Below are 24,585 nucleotides of genomic sequence, written 5' to 3'. Positions count from 1 at the left end.
AAGCAACTAGTGACCATCTCAGACCCTTATTATCTGTAATAAAACCTTTCTTAGAAGGAACCTTAATTACTGCCTTATCTCCCCTTGTTCCAAGTTCTACACTATTAACTACATGCTTTTGAACAAGAGGCCACCAAACAGGTACTGGTTTGATAATTGGTAGGATACATGTGCATAGACCAACCCTCTGTTCCCTTAAAAATAAGAGCACAGGATGTATGAGGGCAAAAGGGGGATAAACATAAGCATTTACCACTGCTGACAGATCTTGAGCAAACAAATTTACACCCAATGAACAAGGGGTAGGATATGGGGTAAAATGAGGCAGAGCTGTACCTTCTGAGGACTTCATGACATTAGAATCAATAGCCATTAAATCAACTGAATGGGGTCCAAAGTGTCTTTCAACACATTGCCATGAACTAACACTCAAACATGCATCACTGTAACTAAGGCTACGTGAAGGTAGATCTGCCTCATTTAAATCTGAAGGTACATATTGCATGTGCAGATCACAATTACAAGAGGTCACCAAGCCAAATATTTGTTTTGTTATATTATTCAATGATCTGTCCCGTCCTCCTTGATTGTTCCAAACACTCAAAACAGCAACATTATCTACTAGCAAGTCAACCCTCGAATTTCTAATTACATCTTCCAGTGACCTCAAGACCTGAAGGACTGCTTCGGCCTCCTTCAAATGAATGGGTCTATTGTCATTTGTGGCCCAAAAATCCCCAACTTCAACCTTTGTTCCCTGAAAACAAACTACTGCCCCATATTTGTAGCTAGATGCGTCCGTTGAAATGTTAACCTGCTTATGACTCTCTGACCTCCACTTAGCATACCCCTTCCATGAATCCAGGAAACGCCAATACTTCAACTCTTCTCGTAACTCCTCACTTATGACAATGTTTTTTGAATTTTTAGCCCCACATGAAATTGCATTGTTAACTTCCCTACAATACAACTTTGCCCCTGGAATTGCTAGACCCATAGAAACGCATTTACCTGCAAATCGCTGCAAAGTTCGAATAGAAACCTCCGTGCCTACTATAAGTGACTCTCTTAACTCTCTGAATGTACTCTTTTTATCCTCTGGTAATACATAAGCTAACTTTACAGAATCTGCCAAAAATCCAAGGAACCTTACACATTTACTTGGTTCCAAACATGATTTTTCAAGTGATACCGTGTAACCTAAACGAGTTAAAATTTGAAGTAGAGCATACACAATCCTCAAACAATTTTCCTTTACCTCCAAGTCAGAACTACCCACAGATGGAATTGCTATCATCAAACGATCATCAATATACTGAGTTGTTGTTACATTCAATTTTCTCAAATACGATGTAATAGTCATACCAATAGTTTGGTACACAAATGGTGAGGCCTTCCATCCAAATGGTAGAACTGTGTACACCATGAGAAATCCACCAAATTCAATTCCAAAGTAAGTTTGTGAATTTTCTGACAAAGCAACATGTTCATAGCCTGACTTTTCATCACAAGTTGCCATCTATGCCTCAGAATCTATTAATCTATGTATATCATTTAAGGTTTCAAGACGAAAAGGAGAATCCTTTATCCATAAATTTACATATCTACCATCCAAGCACAACCGTGGTTTAGATGGCTCTACTAACAAAGGCATCACAACTTTAGGGATTTCAGATTCCCCAATCCTCCCAATAACCCTTATAGCGCCTGACCTTATCTTCTCATACAGTGTTTGGCATACAAATTCTTTGTGAACTCTACAACTAACACTATTTCCCAAGAAAATACTGGGAGGCTCAGCACTCAGTAAGAACGACCTTTAAAATTTCCTTTAAAGTGGGAAAAGAATTCCTTAACATCTACACCCTGAGTTAGCCACCCACTAATTCTTTGTTTAATATCTTCATCTACTACTCCCTTGCTCAAAACTTCCTGCCAGTGCTCAATATTAAGATGTATCTGACCTGCCTTAAATAACTTTGGGTCACGCAATGGTAAATTTGGAATGTCAAAATCAGCCCCTTGAAGAACAGATTCAGCTGTGGGATGTTTGGTTACAAATGAGGGAGTCCCACCTCCCAATGTCACCCATGATGGATTCTGTCTAAGATCTATAAGAGTTGGATCAAAATCCAGTTCTCTCTCCCAAAATGAACAAATTAAAAATGATAAAATATTGTATTTACAAACCCGATATTTATACAAACTGATGAAATAACATTTTCTCAATGACTATTGCAACTTAAACACAAAATATAGGAAATTCAACATCAAAATACTTGTGATCATTGAAATGAACCATATGAACACATCAAATCTTGGAAACCCATGAAGTTTATCTTACTTTTAATCCATACTTTCCATCGAAAATTCCCTACTTTCTTTTTGCTTGTTTCATGAGTTCACAATCTTTTACATAGTGACCCGATGATTCACAAAATAAGCATGTCCCTCTACCCATGTTTTGTCTCTTATAAGGCCTCCCTTGACCTTGAGGTCTGACTGACCTATACATGTATCCCCCTCCATATTGAGGCATATAAGAATAAGGGTGAGGAAATCCCATCGAATACATGGGCAAAGGAGGGTAAAGGAGGGTACAAGTTTGCCATCACCGATTCCTGCTTTGGTGGCTCAGAATCTCCTCCTTACTTGTAGTCTTATCACTCTTAACTTCCGAAATCCCAGTCTCTTTCAAGCATTTATTTATGGCCTTAGTAACTGTACCTGCACCCTTCCCCCCAAGAACTGTTAAGCATAAATTTCCCATATTGATTTTACCCTGCATCCTACTACATTGTCTATACAGTTCTTCATATACATCCATGTCCTCATGGTTCATTTTTCTAGCTAACCTAGACAATTCATCTAAACTCAATAAAATCAATGCTTCACTGGACTGGGACTGGGTACAGAGAACTTTAATCTTCTCTTTAACCTGCTGAATCTGTGCATCATCCTTGTCCTGAACGTCAGGTGTTGAATCTTGCAGTTTCCTACGTTTTCCACCATTGGAATCCTAAAATACATTGAAATACTTAATCCAGAAATCCTACCAATACTATATATCTCATAGTCTGTTAGGCTTAACCATCCATTTCCTTACCCATGAATATATCTATCAGAATAATCCTCAGTACTATCTGTCAGTCACTGTATAATCTATTAGTAACTTTATCAGCAACTCTCCCATTACCCCTTTTGACATAGTCTATAAGCATGTAGTGCCCAGTTAAAATAAATTTTGTTTAACCACATGTTCAAAATTAAAAATAATCATCTTCATACAAGCGAATAATTTACAAAACATATTGCTTCGAAGACCAACACATTATCTGCTACTATAGGTACCTGGTCTTTATTGCTTGCTATTCTTTCTTGTCCCAAATCTGGATCCTGCAAGTCTTGACCATCCGGTTGCCCCTTCTCATTCGCCAGTAGTATACAAAAATGCAATAAAAGCCGTGCAAAATTTTCATCACTTGTGTCCTTCCCTATTATAAAAAATTAATTTTAATGCAAAATTATCATTACTCGTCTTTAAACTTCTAGTCATTTAATCAAACAATTGAGATTAATTACAGTATGCACAGCAAGCTTCATAGACTAACATGTAAGAACAGAGAAAATTTGGAATATCTATGTATTTTTCAGGCAAATTGCAAGTACAACTCACTCAGAATTCCTTCACTACCAAGAATCCATACAATAATGGCAAATACAACAATCCCCCTGTTTCATAAACTGATAAAGATTAAATTTCTGCAGGGAGTTTTGAAATTAAAAGAAATGAATCAAAGTTGCAGGTATAAATAGCTTGTGATAGTGCGCTTGCTCAAACGGTCCTACTGTGCAACATATTATTTTTATAATACCTGCCAGTTCCAGTAGTTCAATTCCGTTTTCACCCGTTAGGTTTTCTATAGCTTTTAATGCATCCTCCAGTGTCATATTTTCCGTTCGTCTCGAGGACGAAAACCTCGCCAACTGCTTAATGCTATGGACATCTTGAATATCTCTTAATTTTCTTATTACCGGTAACAATTGTTTTCCTTTTAGAGAATGTTTTCTCTTGAGCACAGTTGGAAGTACCATCTACAAGAACAAACCGGATGTTATTAGATCATATCTAAAATCTAAATAAATCCGTATAGCTCTAACAATTCCGGCATCGAAAAGAGCATAGAATCAATCCAGTCCATTGAGATGCAAAATCAAAATTATATAATTATAGCTTTTCCACTATTATTATAATTATAAAATAGGCCTACATCTTTATCATATTCCATGCGACTTGGCCCAGACATAAATCCACGTAAAATCAATGCCATCATCCATCTCCAGTTGCAATAATATTTAAAATTTTATTCAATCTACAAATATCTAATTGACAATGCCCTCATTACAATAATCCGAGCAAACAATCTATATTATCTCGCTATATATTAGGCCCCTATATTGTACCCCCTTGTACCAGCCATGCCGTCCTCATCGACGACATATAAACAATTATCTCACTCAAAAAATCAATCCTTAGCGATTGATAAATACCAGACCCCTTGGCCATGTATATGCCCTCATCGGCAATGCCCTCATCGGCAAAAGACAGCTCTACTGTACAAAATAAGAAAAAAATATTACCTTGCAGGGACCAACCTAGACCCAAACTTTAGGGAGACTTCACTTCTCCCTCAGAGAAATGTAGGGAGAAGTTTTGAATTCTAGGGAGACTTCTTGGCGTGCGTGGGAAACACTATGATCATTATTAAACTTTTTAAAAATAAAAAAATTTCATTGTTTATTACTTAAATACATTTCAATAATTTTTTTCGGTATTATTTAAAGATCCTAGTAAAAATAATTAAAAATATTCTTTAAAAAAAAAATTATATTTTTCCTATTAAAAGGTATCTAAATATCTAGCAAAATATATAAAACAATAACAATGTAAAAGTTTCTAATTGATAAACTTGTTTATCAAACTTTTTTTCCATTTCTTGCATAATAGAATGCACAATTAACTTTTAAATGATTCAAACCTTTTTCTCTCCTCTCAGGGTTAGATTTTCAGGCTCTTGGCATAGTCATAATTTTTTTATTTTCTCTTCAAAATTTGTTTTCAATATTAAATTCTTTCTCTAAAAAAACGTTTTGGTGCAACTACTGCATGCTGTTTGAACTAGTTATGTTTATCAGACATGTGTAATTTCTTAGACAGTTGATAACTCCACAATTTAACAGTAAAAATATGTCTGTATTCACAGCATGTATTAATTATTTGACAATAAAAAGATCTAAAATCATCTCCAACATCTTTGGCATGACGTCGATATCTGTCCAGCTGTTTTGCGTCTTGTTGTGTATAACTTGTAACAATGGACTTTTTCATACACGGAAGCGTAAAATCTAGAGGAGTTCCGACAGAGTATTCGATGCATTGGTCATTAGTAGCAAAACAGGTGTACGTGCCCTGCTGTTTCACTTATTTCAGCAGTAATAACACCAGATTTATAAAATAGTGATGATACTACCACGTTTCTTAATAGATTTTTTATGATTTTCAATAAAGGAGGTGCAAATATTAAGGCGACTTAAATTTCTCTTTCGTGATAATTTACGGCGAAGTTTGGGGCTCAAAAGCGACTATTTCGCCTCAGTCGCCCCCTAGGTTGGTCCTTGCCTTGCTGCTTCTCAATGTGGCTTCTCCTTGGTACAGCTCTGAGGATAATGACGTCATCACTTTCGCGGTGACGTATTACACTTGGGATACAAAGTTTTACATAGGAATATTCAGAAAAATAACTTGAGAAATCTTCCTTCTCAAGAACAGCAAAGCCTTGTTAAGTCATATTGATATGGAAGCATTCTCAGATAGTGTAGATTTAACTTTGTTCGAATCATGACCCCCAGGGTTAGGGTGGGGCCACAATGGGAGGTCAAAGTTTTACATAGGAATATATAGGAAAAAAAACTTTAAAAATCTTCTTCTCAAGAACAGCAAAGTCATGTTTTGTCATATTGATATGGAAGCATCCTCAGGTAGTGTAGATTCAAGTTTGTTCAAATCATGACCCCTGGGGGTAGTGTGGGGCCACAATGGGGGATCATAGTTTTACATAGGAATATATAGGGATAAAAACTTAAAAAATCTTCGTCTCAGGAACAGCAAAGCCATGTTTTGTCATATTGATATGGAAGCATCCTCAGGTAGTGTAGATTAAGTTTGTTCAAATCATGACCCCTGGGAGTAGGGTGGGGCCACAATGGGGGATCATAGTTTTACATAGGAATATATAGGGAAAAAACTTGAAAAATCTTCTCAGGAACAGCAAAGCCATGTTTTGTCATATTGATATGGAAGCATCTTCAGGTAGTGTAGATTCAAGTTTGTTTTAATCATAACCCCCAGGTGTAGGGTGGGGCCACAATGTTGGATCAAATTTTTACATGGGAATATATAGGAAAAAATCTTTTCAACAACAGAAAAGCCATGTTTTGTCATATTGATATGGAAGCATCCTCAAGTAGTGTAGATTCAAGTTTGTTCAAATGAGAGGGGGGGGGGGGGTAGGGAGGGTCCACAATGGGGGATCAAATTTTTAACAGGGGAAAAAATCTTTAAAAATCTGCTCAAGAACAGCAAAGCCATTTGTTATATTGATAAGGAAGCATCGTCAAGTAGTTCAAAATCCAAGCCCCCCCCCCCCCCCCTTTAAACTTTTCAATACTGAAGTGATTTGTGCTTTTTCCTAGCCAATGTGCTCAGGAGAGCGATGTGGCCCATGGGCCTCTTGTTTGGGAAATAAGCCTAGATCAGGGTTGGGGTCACTTTGAAATGTAATTAAATACTTTCAAATACATTGAAAATTTTGGCAATTACAATTACATTGATTTTTACAAATGTAATTAATTACGAGGGGCGTTCAAAAAAATACGTCTTGTTGCAGAGAAAATATATTTGACGACAAAAACACACAAAAAGTCACACATATTATAACAGAATCTTTACTTTAGTGGTCAACAAAATTTCATGTCAATATATTGTAAATAAATATCAATTTTGAGAGATTACTTCAGACCTATCATGAAATCACGGCGCAGTTAAAGTGAAATCTGCGATGTCACAACATCATATAAAATATGCGATCTCATTTCCTCAAATAGTATTCTCTTTTGTGTTTGATACACAATTTGTGTCACTCTATCCACTCATAAGAGACATCAATTTATCATTCCTAAACCAGCTTGGGAACTATAAAACTAGAGAATTGTTTTAAATCTTGTTTGTTCTTAAACCCCAAAATTGCATCTACTTCTGAAATATTCTGTGATGTCAGTCGCCGTTAAAACGGTAACAGTCCAGATCACGATTTTGTCGATGATCTTCTGACCCCCCCCCCCCCCCCCCCCCCCCCCCCCCCCCGATCGTTTTTAATGATGTCCTACCATCTGAAATTTTCTTGTGCTATTTGTAGACAGATGTCTGGCTTATCGCTGATTTATTACATGTTTCATCAAGTATATTTTGGGTCTCTGTTTGCGTTTTCCATATTCTACTGGATTTGACAAACGTGCGCTGCTTTGTCGAATCACTCGACGTCATTTTTGCAGTTGTTTTTCTAGGGAACACATCGGAGAAAAATAACAATATTTCTGTTAATACTTGAAATATTACGTCAGTAATTTTAGTTCAATATAATGTAACAATATAAAGAATCTTTAGAGAATAATTGTCGAATAATCTCACGAATTATAGAAAATCAATGAGAAAAATTATGGGTTTTGTGAGTTTGTTTTTCAAATATTATTCTATTTTCTGTACATCACCATCAGCAATATGAAAACAGCAATAATTTTAAGAGAATTATTATCAAAAAATTGTTCCAAAATTTTACTAAAATCATTAAGAAATATGTTTCTGTAGAATTTCATCGCTATTTGACATCACTAAAAGTAAACTAGAGCGAGCTCGTTGCAAAGCAACGAATAGGTCTTCCGTTGGAGCTGCGGAAGGAAGAAGTGACCTTGAGTCAAGGTCATGCCACATTCTAAAGTTATACATGTAAGCAATCTTGTAAGGGGAAGCAACTTACAATATTTCGCTAGGAAAAACTGTAAAGGAATGTACGTGACCTTGAACATTCCAAATGCCTTGCGTCAAACCATGACACACTCTCGTCATAAAACCCAATCTGTATGTTACCGACTTGAAAAGTTCACATTGACACGTCATGTTCTTTTAGTCCATACATACAGTCAAAACATCTTATCCTTAGTGACCTTGAACTTGAGTCAAGGCCATGTCACACTCTGCATGATACCAGCAATGTTTCAATAGTACAAATACGGTAGCGAAATTATAGTTTCTCTGTCAGTGACCTTGACTCGACCAAATGACCTTGCATCAAGGCCATAACACACACTGGTTAAAAGCAATCCCAGTCTGTGAGTTTCTGAATGGATAAGTTCAACCATGTTTTTTCAGATCATACAGCGAGTCGGAATGATTTGTTAGGTTCAACATAATGATTAAAAAATTCATTGAGAATGTTTTAAGCCCAGTTTGGATAAGTAGTAAAACGTGGAGATCGGTCCTTTGGATGAGACCGTATAAGGTCTCGTGTCGGGGTAAGTGCTAGCGTGAAAAGGATCTCTCATGCTATAAATTTTGAATTTACCGGGTGGCAGTAAATACTGACAACTGGTAAGTTCAAAATTTACAACATGACAGATCCATGGCACTTGATTCTACCTCTGATTTCAAAAGATTTGCACTGTTCCTGATTTGTATTGTTTGAATGGTCTTTTAAGCTTGAATGTTGCACAGGTGCTTGTGGACAGGAAACCCCCCCCCCCCCCCCCCCCCCCAATATACACCCCGGGGTCCAAGAATATTTTTATTCGTCTTTTTCCATAAATTAATATTCTAGTACACATTTACAATGTATTCCATATAAAAAATCCATAAAAATAACGTAGAATTAACGTTTTATTAAAAAATCATACCCGCGGTATTATGAAATAGAGAAGGTAAGTCACTTCCATTTGTTATCACTGGACCCCTCTTGGATATCGGGCCTAAAATATCATATACATGTACCTACCACATGTCACCAAAATATGTTATTATATCTTGTTTCATCGTCGCAAGCCACGGGTTTTGTGTCCATTCTTTTTCCACAAACCCGTGGCTGCCTCCTTCTAATTTCTCTTGTTCTCATGAATATTAATAACATACATTCAACCAATGGAATAACATCTGACGCTTCAAGTCAGAACCAATGAAAATGATCAGTCTATCTTGTATTTGGATGAAACCATAACCACGAGCTGTACATCAACTTCGGTTCGAATTTCCTTTCTTAACGAGTAACGCTATTCAGCGTTCTCACACAACGTCTACATTCGAAACCCTGTATTTTAATGTAAAACCTTGTAAGTATTTTAGAATATACGTTACTCACATCTGTTCTTCAGGATCTATCGTATTTTTTTTCAATAAATCTGCCACGCATAGCAAACATAATTTCATTATGGGCGCCGCCATTTAAGCGTACCAAAAATTGCTACAGAGTGATTTCATTGGTCAGGGTAAATCTGGCGTCACTTAATAAATATTCAATGATTCAGTCGCGAGAACGAGAGAATTTGGTAGGAGGCAGCCACGGGTTTGTGGAAATATAGAATGGACACAAAACCCGTGGCTTGCGACGATGATCTTGTTTCAGTAGATATTTTTGTCTTTAATCGTCCTATTTAAACGGAAGACCTTAAATAGTGTCTGTGGCTGTCACTATTAGAGATTGTTCTTTCTGACGTATCCGTATCCGTATACGTATCGAGGTGAGGGAGGCATCTCAATCCCGATGTCTAAACTATTTACTATAATTTCCATCGTTATTTGTTTGGTTTTAAAGCAGCCCCATTCATTTAAGAATAGCATATGATATTTTTTTTCTAATAAAAAATGTATTAAGCTGCTGTAAACGTCTATCATTTCGCTGGAAAATTTCTTAAAAAATAGATGTATTTGTTTTCATTATATTATTTAAAACTTTAATTGCAATTTTGTTTAAAAATATTTATCGGGATCCCCCTCTCTCTCCTTTAACATCAGGCATTTTATTGATTGATTCTGTAATTTACATTAGATGACATAAAATTAACCCCCCACCCCCGCCAACTCACACACACACACACACCCTCCCACACACACACACACACACACACACACAGTAAAATGCAAAAGACGTTGTATCCACACAATCAATAAAACCATGTAGCCATTTTCTAAAGAGAATTAGCTTCCAGACCCTTACCAGTATATGCTTAAAAATACCAGTTCATCCCCCCCCCCCTTCCCAGGGGGGAGGGGGGGGGGTTGAACTGGCATTTTTAAGCATATACTTTCATAGCGTCTGTTAACTTTCTTCATTCTTTTTTTTCTTCCAATGAACCAATTGACAAATACCTGTATGTCTCCCCTTCCTCTCCCGAGTTGAAATTGCTACTTTCGTGCCTATTCTCATACGGCTTGATTTTGCTTTATATTTTGTCCTTTCAGCAGTATAAACTTGAAAAGACTTCATGGCGACAAAAAAAAAGATAATGAAATGAAACTGCAATTGTTAAATTTGATTTTTCCTTTTAGTCCTCTTGTTGTCGTACATGCGTATTATAATTCATGGTTTGATATAGAACTGTTTCAGAATAGGGTATTCATTATCTTAACTCTCTTTTTATAAGAAAGAAAAGAAACATTAGGCTAAAAAATGCCAAAACAATAGATTTATCTATTTCTTCTATGCTACCTTGTCCATCCAGCTGATTTTTATTTATTTATTCATTTATTTTTATTTATTTATTTATGCATTTTGGCCCAAAAGTGTGAGTCAATTCAACGCGCAGTTTACAGAATTGAAGAGAAGAGGCTGCTTCAACGTAGCAGAAAAAAAACCCACAGAATAAAGGATAAAATTTATACAAAACATTTAATTGATAAAATGTCAGCATTTTTTCAGAGTTTTGATCCCTCTTGTACACAAAGAATTACAGACATCTTAATTTCAATAAATAAATCATTAAGTAAACTTTAGTCAACATGTATATAAAGTAATGTATAAGACATAAAAATTTTTCTCCTTTTATCGACAATTGTTAATTCATCCCCGACAAAAACTGCGTGTAATTACATCACTTTCGGAAATGGTAGTCTTCCTCAAGCTCTCTGGAATATCGGATACGGCTATAACCTAACAATTTAGGGAATTTAGGGTCTTCAAACCACCCCAGAATTGCCAGCTTTCCAAAGCTTTTCTGGAGAACTATGTCCATCAAATATAATCAAATGATATACAGAATTTTGATAATGATAATAAGAAAATAAGGATGGAAGTTTTCAGTGACACCCCCCCCCCCCCCCACACACACACACAAGAGTATGCAGTATGGTCAAGTTAATCTTTCACAGTTAATGTATCCGTAATTATTTTTGTGGAAAAGAGAAACTCAGGACTTAATATCCATACCCCCCCCCCCCCCCACACACACACATACACACATTCCCAGTAATAGGTTTTTTAAAGGTTTGATTAATTTCTACACCTTTTTTTGTCAAAATTTTGCAAAGGTGACTTGGTATTTTTTGGTTTCTCCCTGCCTCGGCCCAGCTTCCACCTTCTCCACTTTGTTAATCAATTTTAAGTGTCTGCTTGATGTATACAAACTTATACTCATCTAGAATGTTTGATCTCTGACACCTCGTACAGTTAAACTTTGTTAACTCAAACCCTTGGATATATCGAAGTTTGAATTGGTCCAATCAAGTTGAGATAACGAGCGTTGACTGTATGCATTATGGGGAATATGTCTTGTACTGGTAAAGGTTACTTCGAGAATGAAACAATAATATATCCTGATATTGAGTGAGAGAGAGAGAGAAAGAGAGAGAGAGAGAAGGGGGAAGTCCCTTTTTGAACCTTTTTTTTATTTTTAAACAAATCAATAAAAATATACTTACTTTTTTACTAATTTTATTATTTTTTTAAATCCTTCGATAAAATGATAGGTGTGAACAGCAACTTGATACGTTTTAGTAGAAATGTTACTATATATCTTATTTTCCAATGAATGAGGTTAAAATCAAACAAGAAACGATGGAAATGTCACCCAACGGTTAAATCATCGGGATCGAGATGCCTCTCTCACCTCGATACGGATACGGATACGTATACGGATACGTCAGATAGAACAATCTCTATTTCGGTGTTTTTCAGAAACTTGATCGTAGAATTAGTCAAAGTCCACAACTGGACAATAAACTGATAAATCGGCTACAGTATATTATCTGTTCACAGAAACGACATATTGAAACTGGAAAAAAAATAATCCAGAAGCAATTCATTTCATTGAAATTCTATCATGAATATTTTGTTTTAATCGATGGACCCGATAAATCAACAAACTGACCGAAGGAAAAACGTTGCACGTGCCGTAACATTCTGTACGTTTTTTTTAATTTTACATTCTACTTGCATAATACATACACATGTACATGTACATATATATTAAACAGAAACATAAATACCAAGCCCGTCGTCATTTAAAAAAAAAGTAATAAAACATAATTTGATTTGATCTATTTTATTTCATTCAAACTCTATTAATTTGTTTTAAAAGTATGATTGATCTTTAAATTTTCCTTTTAATATACACTCAGGGTAAAAAAAAAGTATATATTGACTCGCGTAACTTTCATAGTTGTAGTTACATTTGAAAATGAAGAAATAATGAAATAATGAAACGTTGAAGGGACTGGTGTGTTGTATGGCTAGACAACGCCTTGCACATGCAAAGAAATTTAGCACAGGTACTCTAGGACAGGTGTGAAACCCCTAGGGCATGCCGTTTCCTGCTCTTGCTCTGCTAATCCCTATACACAGGAAATGATCGCGACTAATACTTAATACACAAAGAAACAGAATATATTCAAGTAAACTTGGAATTGATTTTTTTTCTTGAGTATTATTGAGAATAATAAGTTTTAGTGATATACCCCCCCCCCCCCCCCCCCCCCCCCGTTTTAATTGTTTTGTGAAGTTCATCACCATGCACATTCCATCTTCTGTAATTGGAGAAATGTTTAAATTAAAAACAAACCACTGTTTACAAAAGAAGTAAATATGGAGGGAAAAAAATTGTTATATTTTATTGATATCTTTTATAACGTTCACGCGCCCACTCACTGCAAAGCTCACCATCGAATATTACAGCTTTCCGGTCATTCGACAATTTCAGGGAAATGCTTGCACATTAATACAGTAAAGTGAAATTATTTAAATGAATTATATTGTTCTAAATTTGGTTTTAAAAAAAAACATGAACGGTATATAGATATATTTTTATCCTCATAGGAATGCTGAAAACTGTTAATCGGAACTCGCACTGACTATTGTTTAGCACGTGTATGTAACATTGCAGTTCGCATATAATTTGATTGATTGATTGATTGTATATTGTTTTACGTCCCATTCGAGAATTTTTCACTCATATAGAGACGTCACCATATACCGGTGAAGGGCTTCAAATTTTGACCTTTACTCGGCACTCAGGGCCATTGAGCAGTGAGGGATCTTTATCGTGCCAACGCCTGCCGTGACACGGGGCCTCGGTTTTTAAGGTCTCATCCGAAGGACCCGCAACTTTCACTTCAAAGTGCCGAGCGCATGGCGAAGGAACAGTTGCTACCTATTTTTTATCGACTTAGGTCTGTCGCGGCCGAGATTCGAACTCACGACCTCCCGATCACGGAGCGAGCGCTCTACCGACTGAGCTACCGTGAACGGTCGCATATAATTTGAAAAGAGAAGTTAATAGAATTTATATTTCCGACATTAAAATTTGTCATGTTAAACTCTCAAATGACTCAGCTTATAAATAGTTTTCTTGATACTATTTTAAAAAAGATGTCGCTTTAGTATTGATATATAACTTAACAAAATTAATAATAATAAATAAAAAAAAATAAAACCAAAAAAAAAAAAAAAAAAAAAAAACGATTAAATATATTCTGCTTTACAATTTATTTTTTTTTTTGTTCATTCATTATTTTCACCTTTTGCGAAATACAAGAAAATACTTTCATAAATATACATACACTGCGGGATTTTAATTTGTTTTTTTAAAAGAGGGAATTTCGCAAAATTCCTGTTCGGGGGGATAACTCCCGTTTGTTTACGATACTACTTGATCGATGATTTAACCGCGGCGGGGACAGGTAGGTGATGAATTTCCCGAGGAGGGAACGCGGTTAACCTGTCTCACCTGGCCAAATCCCGCGTTGTGTTTATACCGCGACGACACGCGGGAAATACGGGATCCGCGTTGTCTGTACTGTACATGTATAGTCAATCAGATTAGAAATACAGCGACTATCAGAATTTCGGGCCGTAAAAAAGATCTGATTTTGATTAGATTTCAGGTGTAGGTGAATGTGTGTGTACTGAGGGGTTAGTTAATTCATTCAAGATTTATTATATTGTTCGTTTGGACGAAGGCTTCATAAAAATATACACACTGCTTGTACAGGTACACATCAATGAATGTTCAGATTAATTCAAAAATCGGCGGACATTAATTTATTTTAGTTATCTAAAGGCAATGTTATTTCCAGAGACATTTATATTTTCTGTTTTTTGTCTCGGATTTTTCTTTTTTGTGATTTACCGGTTTACAAAGGCCTGTGATTTAACAGCTGTTCATAAACGCTGTCAATTAATATATATTCAGAGAAAACGAGACATCTCCCGGTAATTCATTTCTTATGGAAAATATATGGATTGACATCTTAGTATTTACCTGTGTAATTACGATGTTACAAACCGTGACGATGACTGGCCAGAAGGACTACCCGTTATGAAAACAACTCATGATCAACTCAGCGGACCTATAATTGACTTTAATATATGCTGTAAATCAATAAAATCATTTCAGTTTAACCGATATTTTATTGCAAAGATAATGGGGAAAAAAAGACTTGGGATTTAGAATTTTTCTGAATTTCAAACGCTCGATATGCATAAATTTGGGGCGCTCTTGCATATGCACTTATAAAACGTGCATGTTCTGTACTTGCATGCGTGTACATTGTATGTATCCGTAAAACCTTAAGAGAGCTGATAAATGTGTTCTGATTTTCAGAAAAAATAATGGGAACCTATAAATAATTACATGTTTATCATTTTGTTCGCATACAATAACAAGTATAGTAGAAAAAAATAATTTGTTCAAGGTTAGGTGTCTAATAAATTTGTAATATTCAAATACAGTTACGCATGTATGTCTCATTCTACATATTTTGGAGGCGCGTGTGAATCTGGGATTTTGTATTTCCATACGCTCGATATGCATAGATTTTGGGCGCTTTGTATATATACAGTTGTACATTTTAAGGGCGTCGACAAAAGAACGTATATTGGATTACATACATGTACATTTAAGTTTCAAAAGTTCCATTACTAGTAGGAATTAATTAAGGTTACATATTTTGAATTTTATTATGAATAAAACAGACAATTAACTCGATATCGAGAAATAAATTGTTTATAAAAATAACTATGCAACTTTCCTGTAATTCAGCGAATAAAATATTAAATAAAATACACTAGCGATTTAATCAAAGATATTATGAAATAATCTGAAAAATTCAACATATTTATCCACTCATGACTTAGTTTACAAAATGAATTTGGAGTGGCTATTCTATGATTTGTTTTGTGTATGACTAGGTCGCTGGATCACACACGCCGATTGATCCCCGGTGACCTCCTTTGCCACGCGCTATCGAGGGAGGTGTTACATAATTGTAAACACACAAGGTGAATGTAAAAGGCGCACACTTAATGGCTGTGAATAGTCTATGCTTCAAAGTTATGTTTTATTTTCTCAGTATATTGTTTGTTTTTATATGATAAGAAGAAAAGGTTATCTTTTTTCCCCTTTTTTTAGTAGACTGGTTTATTCGACTTTGAAAAAAATGAAATAAAACGAAAAGTTGTCAAAAAATAACTTGGAAATAAAGCACAAAACACTTCAAGAACCTTATTCTAAAGAATATTAGCATCTAATGTAGCCAGATTTATTATTTATAGTAAGTTTATTTTAGTTACACGCATGAAGAGCTCTCGTTTACTTGCTGAATGAAAACAGTTACCTGTATATGGTCAAGCTTCTGGCGCATTTAAAACACAAGACTCGAACAAAATAACATTTTCATGAAATCAATAAGATGTTAAAGAACAACTTTTTTAACGACAGCCATTTCGAAATATTTACCGTTTTTGAGTTATAAAGCAAAAACTTTAAAGGGCTCCAGATCCCTAATTTGAGGGGCCAGCTCCTTTTTAGTGGTGTCAAATGAAAGGCCTTGAAATTGTGCACAACTTTTATTCTACATGTCTTATCAAAATATTTTTAGTTTTAAAGATACAAAGGAAAATATGTCTAAATTTTCGCTCTTTTAGGCGTTCTAAATTTTGACCCCTAATTAGCGCCATTTTGAATACAGAAATCGAAAAACAAAAACCGATGTGCACAACTTCAATCCTTCTATTATCTAAATTCGGTAGAATTTCTGCTCCAGCTTTTGTAGTCTCGGAGCCTTTGTCTGGAAATGAAGCCTAATAAATTTTCATTTCAAGGGCAATAACTCAAAAGCGGAAGTGACTTTTTGAACTGTTTGACAGCATTCTGATAGAGTTTTGTAACGTCTATAAACTCTGCAAATTTGAGCAAAATCCGTTGAGAAATGAGCGAGATATGAGGTCTCAAAGTTGGCGTCTAGGAAAAAGAAGAAAAAAAAAAAGAATAATAATCTTAACCATCAGAATCAGTAGAAGGTCTTCCGTTGGAAACGGAAGACCGTTGGAAACGGAAGACCTTAATAATAGCAGAATCAGCATAATTTTTGAACGGCCTTCGTACTCTCAATTACTTTGAAGAATGTAATAAAATACATTTCAATTTCTTTTGGTTCACTTTCAAAAATCTTGAAGAACAAATACAAGTCAATTTAAGGTAGGGAGAATATTTAAAAAAAAATATCGTCAGGTGCCTGTGATGTTTGTGTGTTTCATCAACACAAGACTTAGTCCTACACATACATTTATCAATTGACTGCCTTTATGAACTTTGATTAAAAGCGAGTTTTCAAGAGTTTATGAATCAACCATAAAATACTCTCAAATTATTTCAGCTACAGATAGGCAATTTAAACACCTTAAATTGCAAACGTTGACAATTTTCATACATAAAAATATCTTTTATGTAATAACTATTTCAGATACCAAATGCATACATGTATATAAAGATTTGTTTAAATGTTAAAATAGTGATACAATATATAACTAGACCTTTTTTGTCGTTCAACAAAAACGGAGGGCTTTTCGACGCTTAAAATCACAAGGACCTTAAAGAGCGATAACTCTAACAAAAATGAAAAAAATAGAAGTCATAATCAAACCGGATCAAGTCTTCAGGAGCTTTAAAAAAAATGGAAACCTAGAGAGTATGTAATTCTTACTAGAGCTCTGCAAAGGGGGGTAACTCTTACAACGTTTTTTTGAAAATTACTACTTTATTTCAGGTCTCTAAAACACCTATAAGGGGTCAAAAAGTGACCCCACGGACCATAATTTTTAAACTGTACCCTTTATGTTGAACTCGGAATCAAAAACTGTTCAAAAATTCATTTAGAAATAAAAAAGTAACATGGGAAAATCAGTTTTCAATATTAGCCCCTTGAAATCCCTTATTTTTCAGAATTTCATTTTCAGACCCTAATGGGGTTGAAATAATATCACAGTCATTAGGCCAACTTTTTTTTATATTCTGTTTTACGGGAGCGCCGACCCTAATTTGGGCTAAAATGAAATAAAAATAAAAGTCCCCAATTCAAGTTTTATTTTTATTTCTCCCGCCGATAGTTTATTTATAGTCTCTGAAAAAATAAAAGAAATATAAATAACCTTTTTACAAGCCTTTCAAAATGCGATTTGTCATTGGCTGAGGTAAATAGATTCATCCAATCACAGTATTTGTTGCGTGAAGAGTCACTGCACAGCATAGCGCCAAAATGTCAGAATCGGAGGGTTTCACGTGTTTTTAAATAGTCAGTTTAAAAAGTGACGTGTCAATGTTATATATTAGAAAAAGTATAAATTTTAATGAAAGATTGAATGAAATAGACGAATCAGTGATCTTGATCAAATGTCATGCGGAGGGCCACGTGGAAATCGAGGTTCTGTCAACCGCTTGTTTTGAAAGGTTCTGAGTACGTATTATCTTTGACAATTGCTTCAATACATTGAAATACGTCTTGAAGATTTTTTTAACTTAATTTTAAGACAGAAATGTTTTCTTTTACAAGTAACGACAGAACACTAGAACTATGTAGAACTGGTAGAAAGTGGCGTGACTGAGGAAATTCGAGTCACAACTTTCACTCGTTTTATGACAAATATTGGAATTCAGAATTACCTACGAAGATATATCAGTATATATGCTTGATGCTTGATTGATACAAGACATTATCTCCTTTTTTATCGCTTTATGGAAAGATGTGTATTTTCTACAATTATATTGAAAGTTAGCATGCTCAGAAAGAAAACATAAGGATAAAAAGATATATATACTACAGATTGAGGAAGTTTGAATATGTTTTCAATAGAGATATTGTGGTACGTTTTTTCCACCTACGTATATATTAATTGGAAGTGCGTTGAAAAAAAAAAAATTATACAACTTTTCTTTTTTTCATGTCTCATGTGCACTTCTGTGAATTAATTTATTTTAGCTGATCCATTGAATGTCTCACTGTATTTTCTACATAACTTTGCCAGAACTAGTCCAAAATCCTCAGATCTTGTAATTTGCTGAATACCGAAAAATAAAAGATTCTGAAAAGTTTATGAGGGGTGTGACAGAAGTCCTAGGGTAAGTCGGGGTAATTTCGACCACCGTTTAATTTCGACCACAGAAATACAACACCACACAATGATTTACGGAAGTGATGAAACAAGTTTCATTAATTTGGAATAAAAGGAAACTATTACACAAATTGGTTTTCTAGTATAATTATTCATCGCAAATATGGTTTGATCAGAGATTTAAATAACATTTTTACTATTATTTATGTCTCCAGTTTGATGTTCGAAGTCTGTCTGATCAGTGCGCTTGAGTTGATCGAGGAAATGCAAGAGAGACAACTCATATAATCTCTTTTTAAAGTGTAACCTTGTTCAACATTTAACAGTACGAATTTAATTGAAATTGTTTTATTTTTTCTTGGGATATCTTAAGTTGTAAAGTTTTACAAGATTATCTTGGATTTCCCTCAAAAAGGACAAGAAACTCCTGTTTGAGTTTGGTCGAAATTACCCCCACTGTTTTTAGGGACGCGGGGTAAATTCGACCACTCATTCTGTAATATGTGTCGGTTATCTTTAACAATTGCGTCAGATCTTCAAAATGAAATTTTATATACTGTATATGAACAATATAATTTACATAAAACTTTCATTTTTAAAAAAAATAAACTAGGATTAATTAATATATGCATGCCTAGCTACATATCGAGCGCTATATTGTCTGGGTCGTGAGGGTACATCACTGATCAAGATGCGAGAGAACTGCTATGAAAAAAAAACACATGACGAGAGCAATCCAAAATATTCCAAAACTGTCAAATTAATAAAAGGGAAGAGAGGATGCAGGCAATATTAAAGATTTTTAAAAAATCAAATTTTTGTATTTTTTTTTCTAATTATTACGAATGCGTTTGACGGACAAGACTTCGAGGCTTTCGAAAACCAGGAACTATCAGTATTCAGATCGTATATCACAAGGTACAAGTATGAACAAATCCAAATAGTATGCAAACTATCAGAACAACACACCAAAAGAGCTGTAATCTTGACTTTTAAAACAAAAACCTATGATGTTACGAAATAATGGATTTGTTTGTTTGTTTGTTTATTATTATATTTGGTGGGGGGGGGGGGGCATCGTCAGAACCCACGGGTTTTCTCTCCGTTATACTACAATCAGCTGGGTTGTATGTAGTGTAACGGAGAGAAAACCTGTGGGTTCCGACGAGGGGGGGGGGGGGGGTCGATCAGGACATTGCTTGCGTAAATCTCTCTTTAATGACAGTTGAATTCCTCGGGATTTATCTCTTTTAACAAAACACATTTTTGTTTATTTTTAAAACAATACTGTACGAAATACTACGCATTTCAAATTAATTTGTACAATACTGAAAATGTATTTAAAAAAAAGCGTAATTCCTATGCCGTGCACACTTTGAACCAACCTGTTGTTAAAAGACGATATTTAATAAAATACATTTCGGGTTGGACAGTTTAATAATATTAATTATTAAAGATTTTGGAGTCTGAGAAATATGATTTATTTGAATAACTATTGAAAATATAGAGTTGGTGAAAGATGCAGAATTGAGAATAAAGAATAACAATTACATATAGATGTCTTTGGCAGCATTGAAAAACTTACGTAACCCAAGCCAATTCTTTACTGAATCAACAAGCATTATCCAATGTAATCTTTTTATGAGATTTACACGTATTTTCTTAATGAGGAAAAATAGTTTCTTCGACGAGGGGGGGGGGGGGTCGATCACTGAGATCCCTCACTGCTCAATGGCCGTAAGTGCCGAGTATAGGACAAAATTTGCAGCTCTCCACCGGCAAGTGGTGGCGTCTCCATATGAGTGAAAAATTCTCGAGAGGGACGTTAAACAATATACAAACAAATTATTGCAAGAGTTATCTTTCTTGTTTATGTTTGTTGTGGTCGAAATTGCCCCGAGGCTGGTCGAAATTAACCCATGCAACAGGCTGACTAATTTTTTGACCAATTTATTATATTTTATGCATTTTTAACTCGTAAAGCAGGAAAAAAATGAAGAAAAATCATTCTTTTGTACTTTGAACTTATTTTAAACTAGTACATTTGAAAACAATCGTGTTTTGGGGATTGAAAGCCATATATCAGCAAAAGTGGTCGAAATTACCCCAGTCTACCCTATAGGTTTACTGTGGTGACAATATGATATTTGACATTTGAGAGAAGACTATAGATTTGTATGTTTGATTTGCATTAATGTTAGAAACTCTAAGCTTTATACTAGAAATGCACCCCTGCTCCAAATATCTAAGAGAAAGTTAAATTTAAAATAGTTCATTGATCCATTAACAGTACCAATTCTGTGTTTTGTGTACATAAGTTTTTCAAATAGCACTGTTTTTCTAACAAATTAAGGTCATACAAATAAAATTCCAACCTTAATTAAAAATAAAAAATTTTATTGCATTTTTTCATTTTATTTTTATTTTTCTGACCGACTGCTTAAATTCCGAGCTTTTATTTTTATTTTTATTTCGACCCCCCGACTCAAATTTTTGAAAAAAATTCCCGTAAAACAGAAAATAAAAAAATGTTGGCCTTATATCACTAAATTTTCACAAGAATATCTTATTTAATTTAGGAGATATCGTGACATGTGCGTATTTCCATTTAAAATGGGAACTCCCATAGATAATATCAGAGATTCATAAAACCGGAAGTACTTATCATATGCATACCAAACTTGAAATGTAAAGAGTATGTAAGCCTGCCAACAGATGTGCAAATAGGAGACAACTCTTACTCCATCATATTTGAAATAATTAAAAATTACATTACTTCAGTCCTCTGTAAATCCTATAAGGGGTCAAAAAGTGACCCCACGGACCATAATTTTTAGATTGTACTCTTTAAGCTAAACCCAGAAAAGAAAACTGTTCAAAAATTTATTAAGAATTAAAAAAGTTATGGGCAAAGGTCAGTTTTCGACTTTGGCCCCTAGAAATCCCTTATTTTCCAGAAATTCATTTTCAAACCCTAATGGGCTTGAAACAATATCACAGTCATTATATCACTCAATTCTCACAAGAATATCTTGATTACTTTAAGAGATATCGTGAAATGTGCAATTTTCCATTTAACATGACAACTCCCACAGACAAATTTAGAGATTCATAAAACCGGAAGTACTTGTCATATGCATACCAAACTTGAAACCTAAAGAGTATGTAAGCCTGTTCACTGATGTGCAAAGGGAGATAACTCTTACTCCATTATTTTTGAAATAAATAAAAATTACATTATTTCAGTCTTCTGTAACTCCAATAAGGGGTCAAAAAGTGACCACACGGACCATAATTTTTAGATTGTTCTCTTTGATCTGAACCCAGAATAGAAAACTGTTTAAAAATTCATTGAGAAATAAAAAAGTTACAGGAAAAAGTCTGTTTTCAATGTTGGCCCCTAAAAATCCCTTATTTTCCCAAATTTCCTTTTCATGGCCTAATGACTTCGGTACCATATCAAGGTCGTTCTACACTTAAAATCTCACAAGAATATCTTGATTATTTTAAGAGGAAACGTGCCACGACTGATTTCAATTTAACATAGAAACTCCCATAGACAATTTTCAAAGACCCCTAAAACCGGAAGTTCCGCTCAGATTGATATGAAACTTAGGATATATGTTTTACTTATTAGTCTTAACGTATTTCAATGCTCAAAATAATTTTGCTAACGTTAATTGTGACTTTTCAAAATGTCATCCCCCCTTCTTCAATGTTTGAAGTCTTATATCTCAAAAAGTATCTGTGGTCAAAAATCACCGTCGCTAACTTTTTTGTAGGTATTGTTCTCTAGAATTTATATCTTGAATTTGAGAGTCTAGTCGTAGAAAATTAGACAGATTTTAGCTTCTTTAAAAATTTCAGTTTTTCTTTAGTAGAAACCGGAAGTGGCTAAACCGGAAGTTCAAAACATTACATACGCGAGACATTTACGTTTGCTTTTCAGTAATTATAAAGAAAAACACTTATTTTCAAAGGTACTCCTTAAACGCTGAACGAAAAAAGTGTTAAGTATAATAATAATAAAAAAGACGAAAACAATAGGGCTTTTCGCCTGAAAGCGAAAAGCCCTAATTATATATTTCTTTTCTGAAGTATACAAATAGTAGCTAAAGCATTCTTGATAGCATTTAATAAATCATCTCTTATGGTCATATCTTTGAATTTAAACATTAACCCTAGTAGTGCTGAACCTGGAATATTCCGGTAAGCAAAGCCATGTGCTGTGAGCTGACCCCAGAATATTCCGGGTGACAGCAACGATATTTTTAAACCGCTATTTTAGGCGGCCAATGGACATTTTGTCTAATAAAAGCACTTTCCTTATTTGGTAATAGGTTTGAATGAATAAAAAAAATTCCATTACTTAGATGAAATGTGATTGGTTGTGTAAATTTAGACAGGTGAAAAGGTCATGTTTATTCCGCATGGCCTAGATGGCAAAGTTATGTTAAAACATCGTTTGTTATGATAATTTAAAATTTGTTCGTGTACTGCACATGTATGTACAGCTAAGTCAAAAACATTTCCAGCCCAGAATTTCCTGAGAAGCAAAAAAAAAAAAACAAAACAAAACAAAACAAAACAAACAAAAAAATAAAAACAATGATGGTGGGGTCCGTTTTTTATAGGGGGGAGGGCATCCAAAGTCATTTTTTATTTGCTTCTGTAAATCAGTATATACCGTAAATCTGGAAATTTTTACGTCGATTTAGTTTTGGGAATCTGGGTCAAAAAGGTGTTGATTAATTTTTACGTTTTAAAATTTTGCGAATTGTCATTGGCGCTAAAAATAAAAAGCTCTTAAAATTTTCATAACGTACACTTTATAAGTTACAGATGTGCATACAATGAATTATGCATGTACATACAATCACATTCCTTTCGTCGGGGTTTCATTATACACGAGAGTAAGTTCTTCGTTAACTATCTGTCGTGCTAAGAATTCGTTGTTAGATAAAATAACTGGCCTTTCTTTGTTAGAGAAATAATTTAAAAGAGACATACTGCCAGTCAAACAATCGGACGATATTGAATGTAATTAATGCATGGATTATCACGGATAATTAGCCTGTATTATGAACAGATATTCGCCGGGTTAAAAAAAAAAAGGCACCGGTTGTCAGAAAAATTTTTGTTTACATTTTTTATTGTTTATTTATTTTTAAGAAAAATATTTTTGCGAATGCAATGCACTCGCAAATTTGCTAAAAATTTATCTACAGTAAAAATTTCCAGATTTACGGTAGTCCTATTTAAATAACTCTGCAAATTCCAAGGGGGGGGGGATCTCCCTAGCCGCTTCCTGTCCCTGAAATGACAAATGATCATGTGACTCCAAATAGTAGAAAACTTTTCCATTTGACTATACATAATTTTGTTTCTTGTGTTATTTTGTTATGTACATCTAATGGTTTAAGGTTGTGAACCCCTGGAGGTCATCCCCAATCTCTTAATGAACTGGAAATGTTCACAATATGACTATTATCAAATTAAATGATAAGATTGCTTGTCATTTCATTCATGAATTTGGGTAAACCCATATACCCTCCTAGAATTAGGAATGAAAATCATTCAAAGAGATGGACCATTAAACTAT

At 34.5% G+C, this 24,585-nt stretch overlaps 1 pseudogene; it reads right to left on the bottom strand.

Moving 5' to 3' along the window:
* Nucleotides 1-899: 899 nt before the first annotated feature.
* LOC133204484 (uncharacterized) lies at nt 900-4,095 on the bottom strand (annotated as a pseudogene).
* Between the last annotated feature and the right edge of the window lie 20,490 nt (nt 4,096-24,585).

Source organism: Saccostrea echinata, unplaced genomic scaffold, assembly GCF_033153115.1.
Source record: "Saccostrea echinata isolate AGI-Se365-2 ecotype Australia unplaced genomic scaffold, CSIRO_AGI_Sech_v1 ptg000053l, whole genome shotgun sequence".
Classification (NCBI taxonomy): domain Eukaryota; kingdom Metazoa; phylum Mollusca; class Bivalvia; order Ostreida; family Ostreidae; genus Saccostrea; species Saccostrea echinata.
The sequence above is the reverse complement of the archived record's forward strand: the minus strand, read 5'-3'. Positions and strand labels throughout refer to the sequence as shown.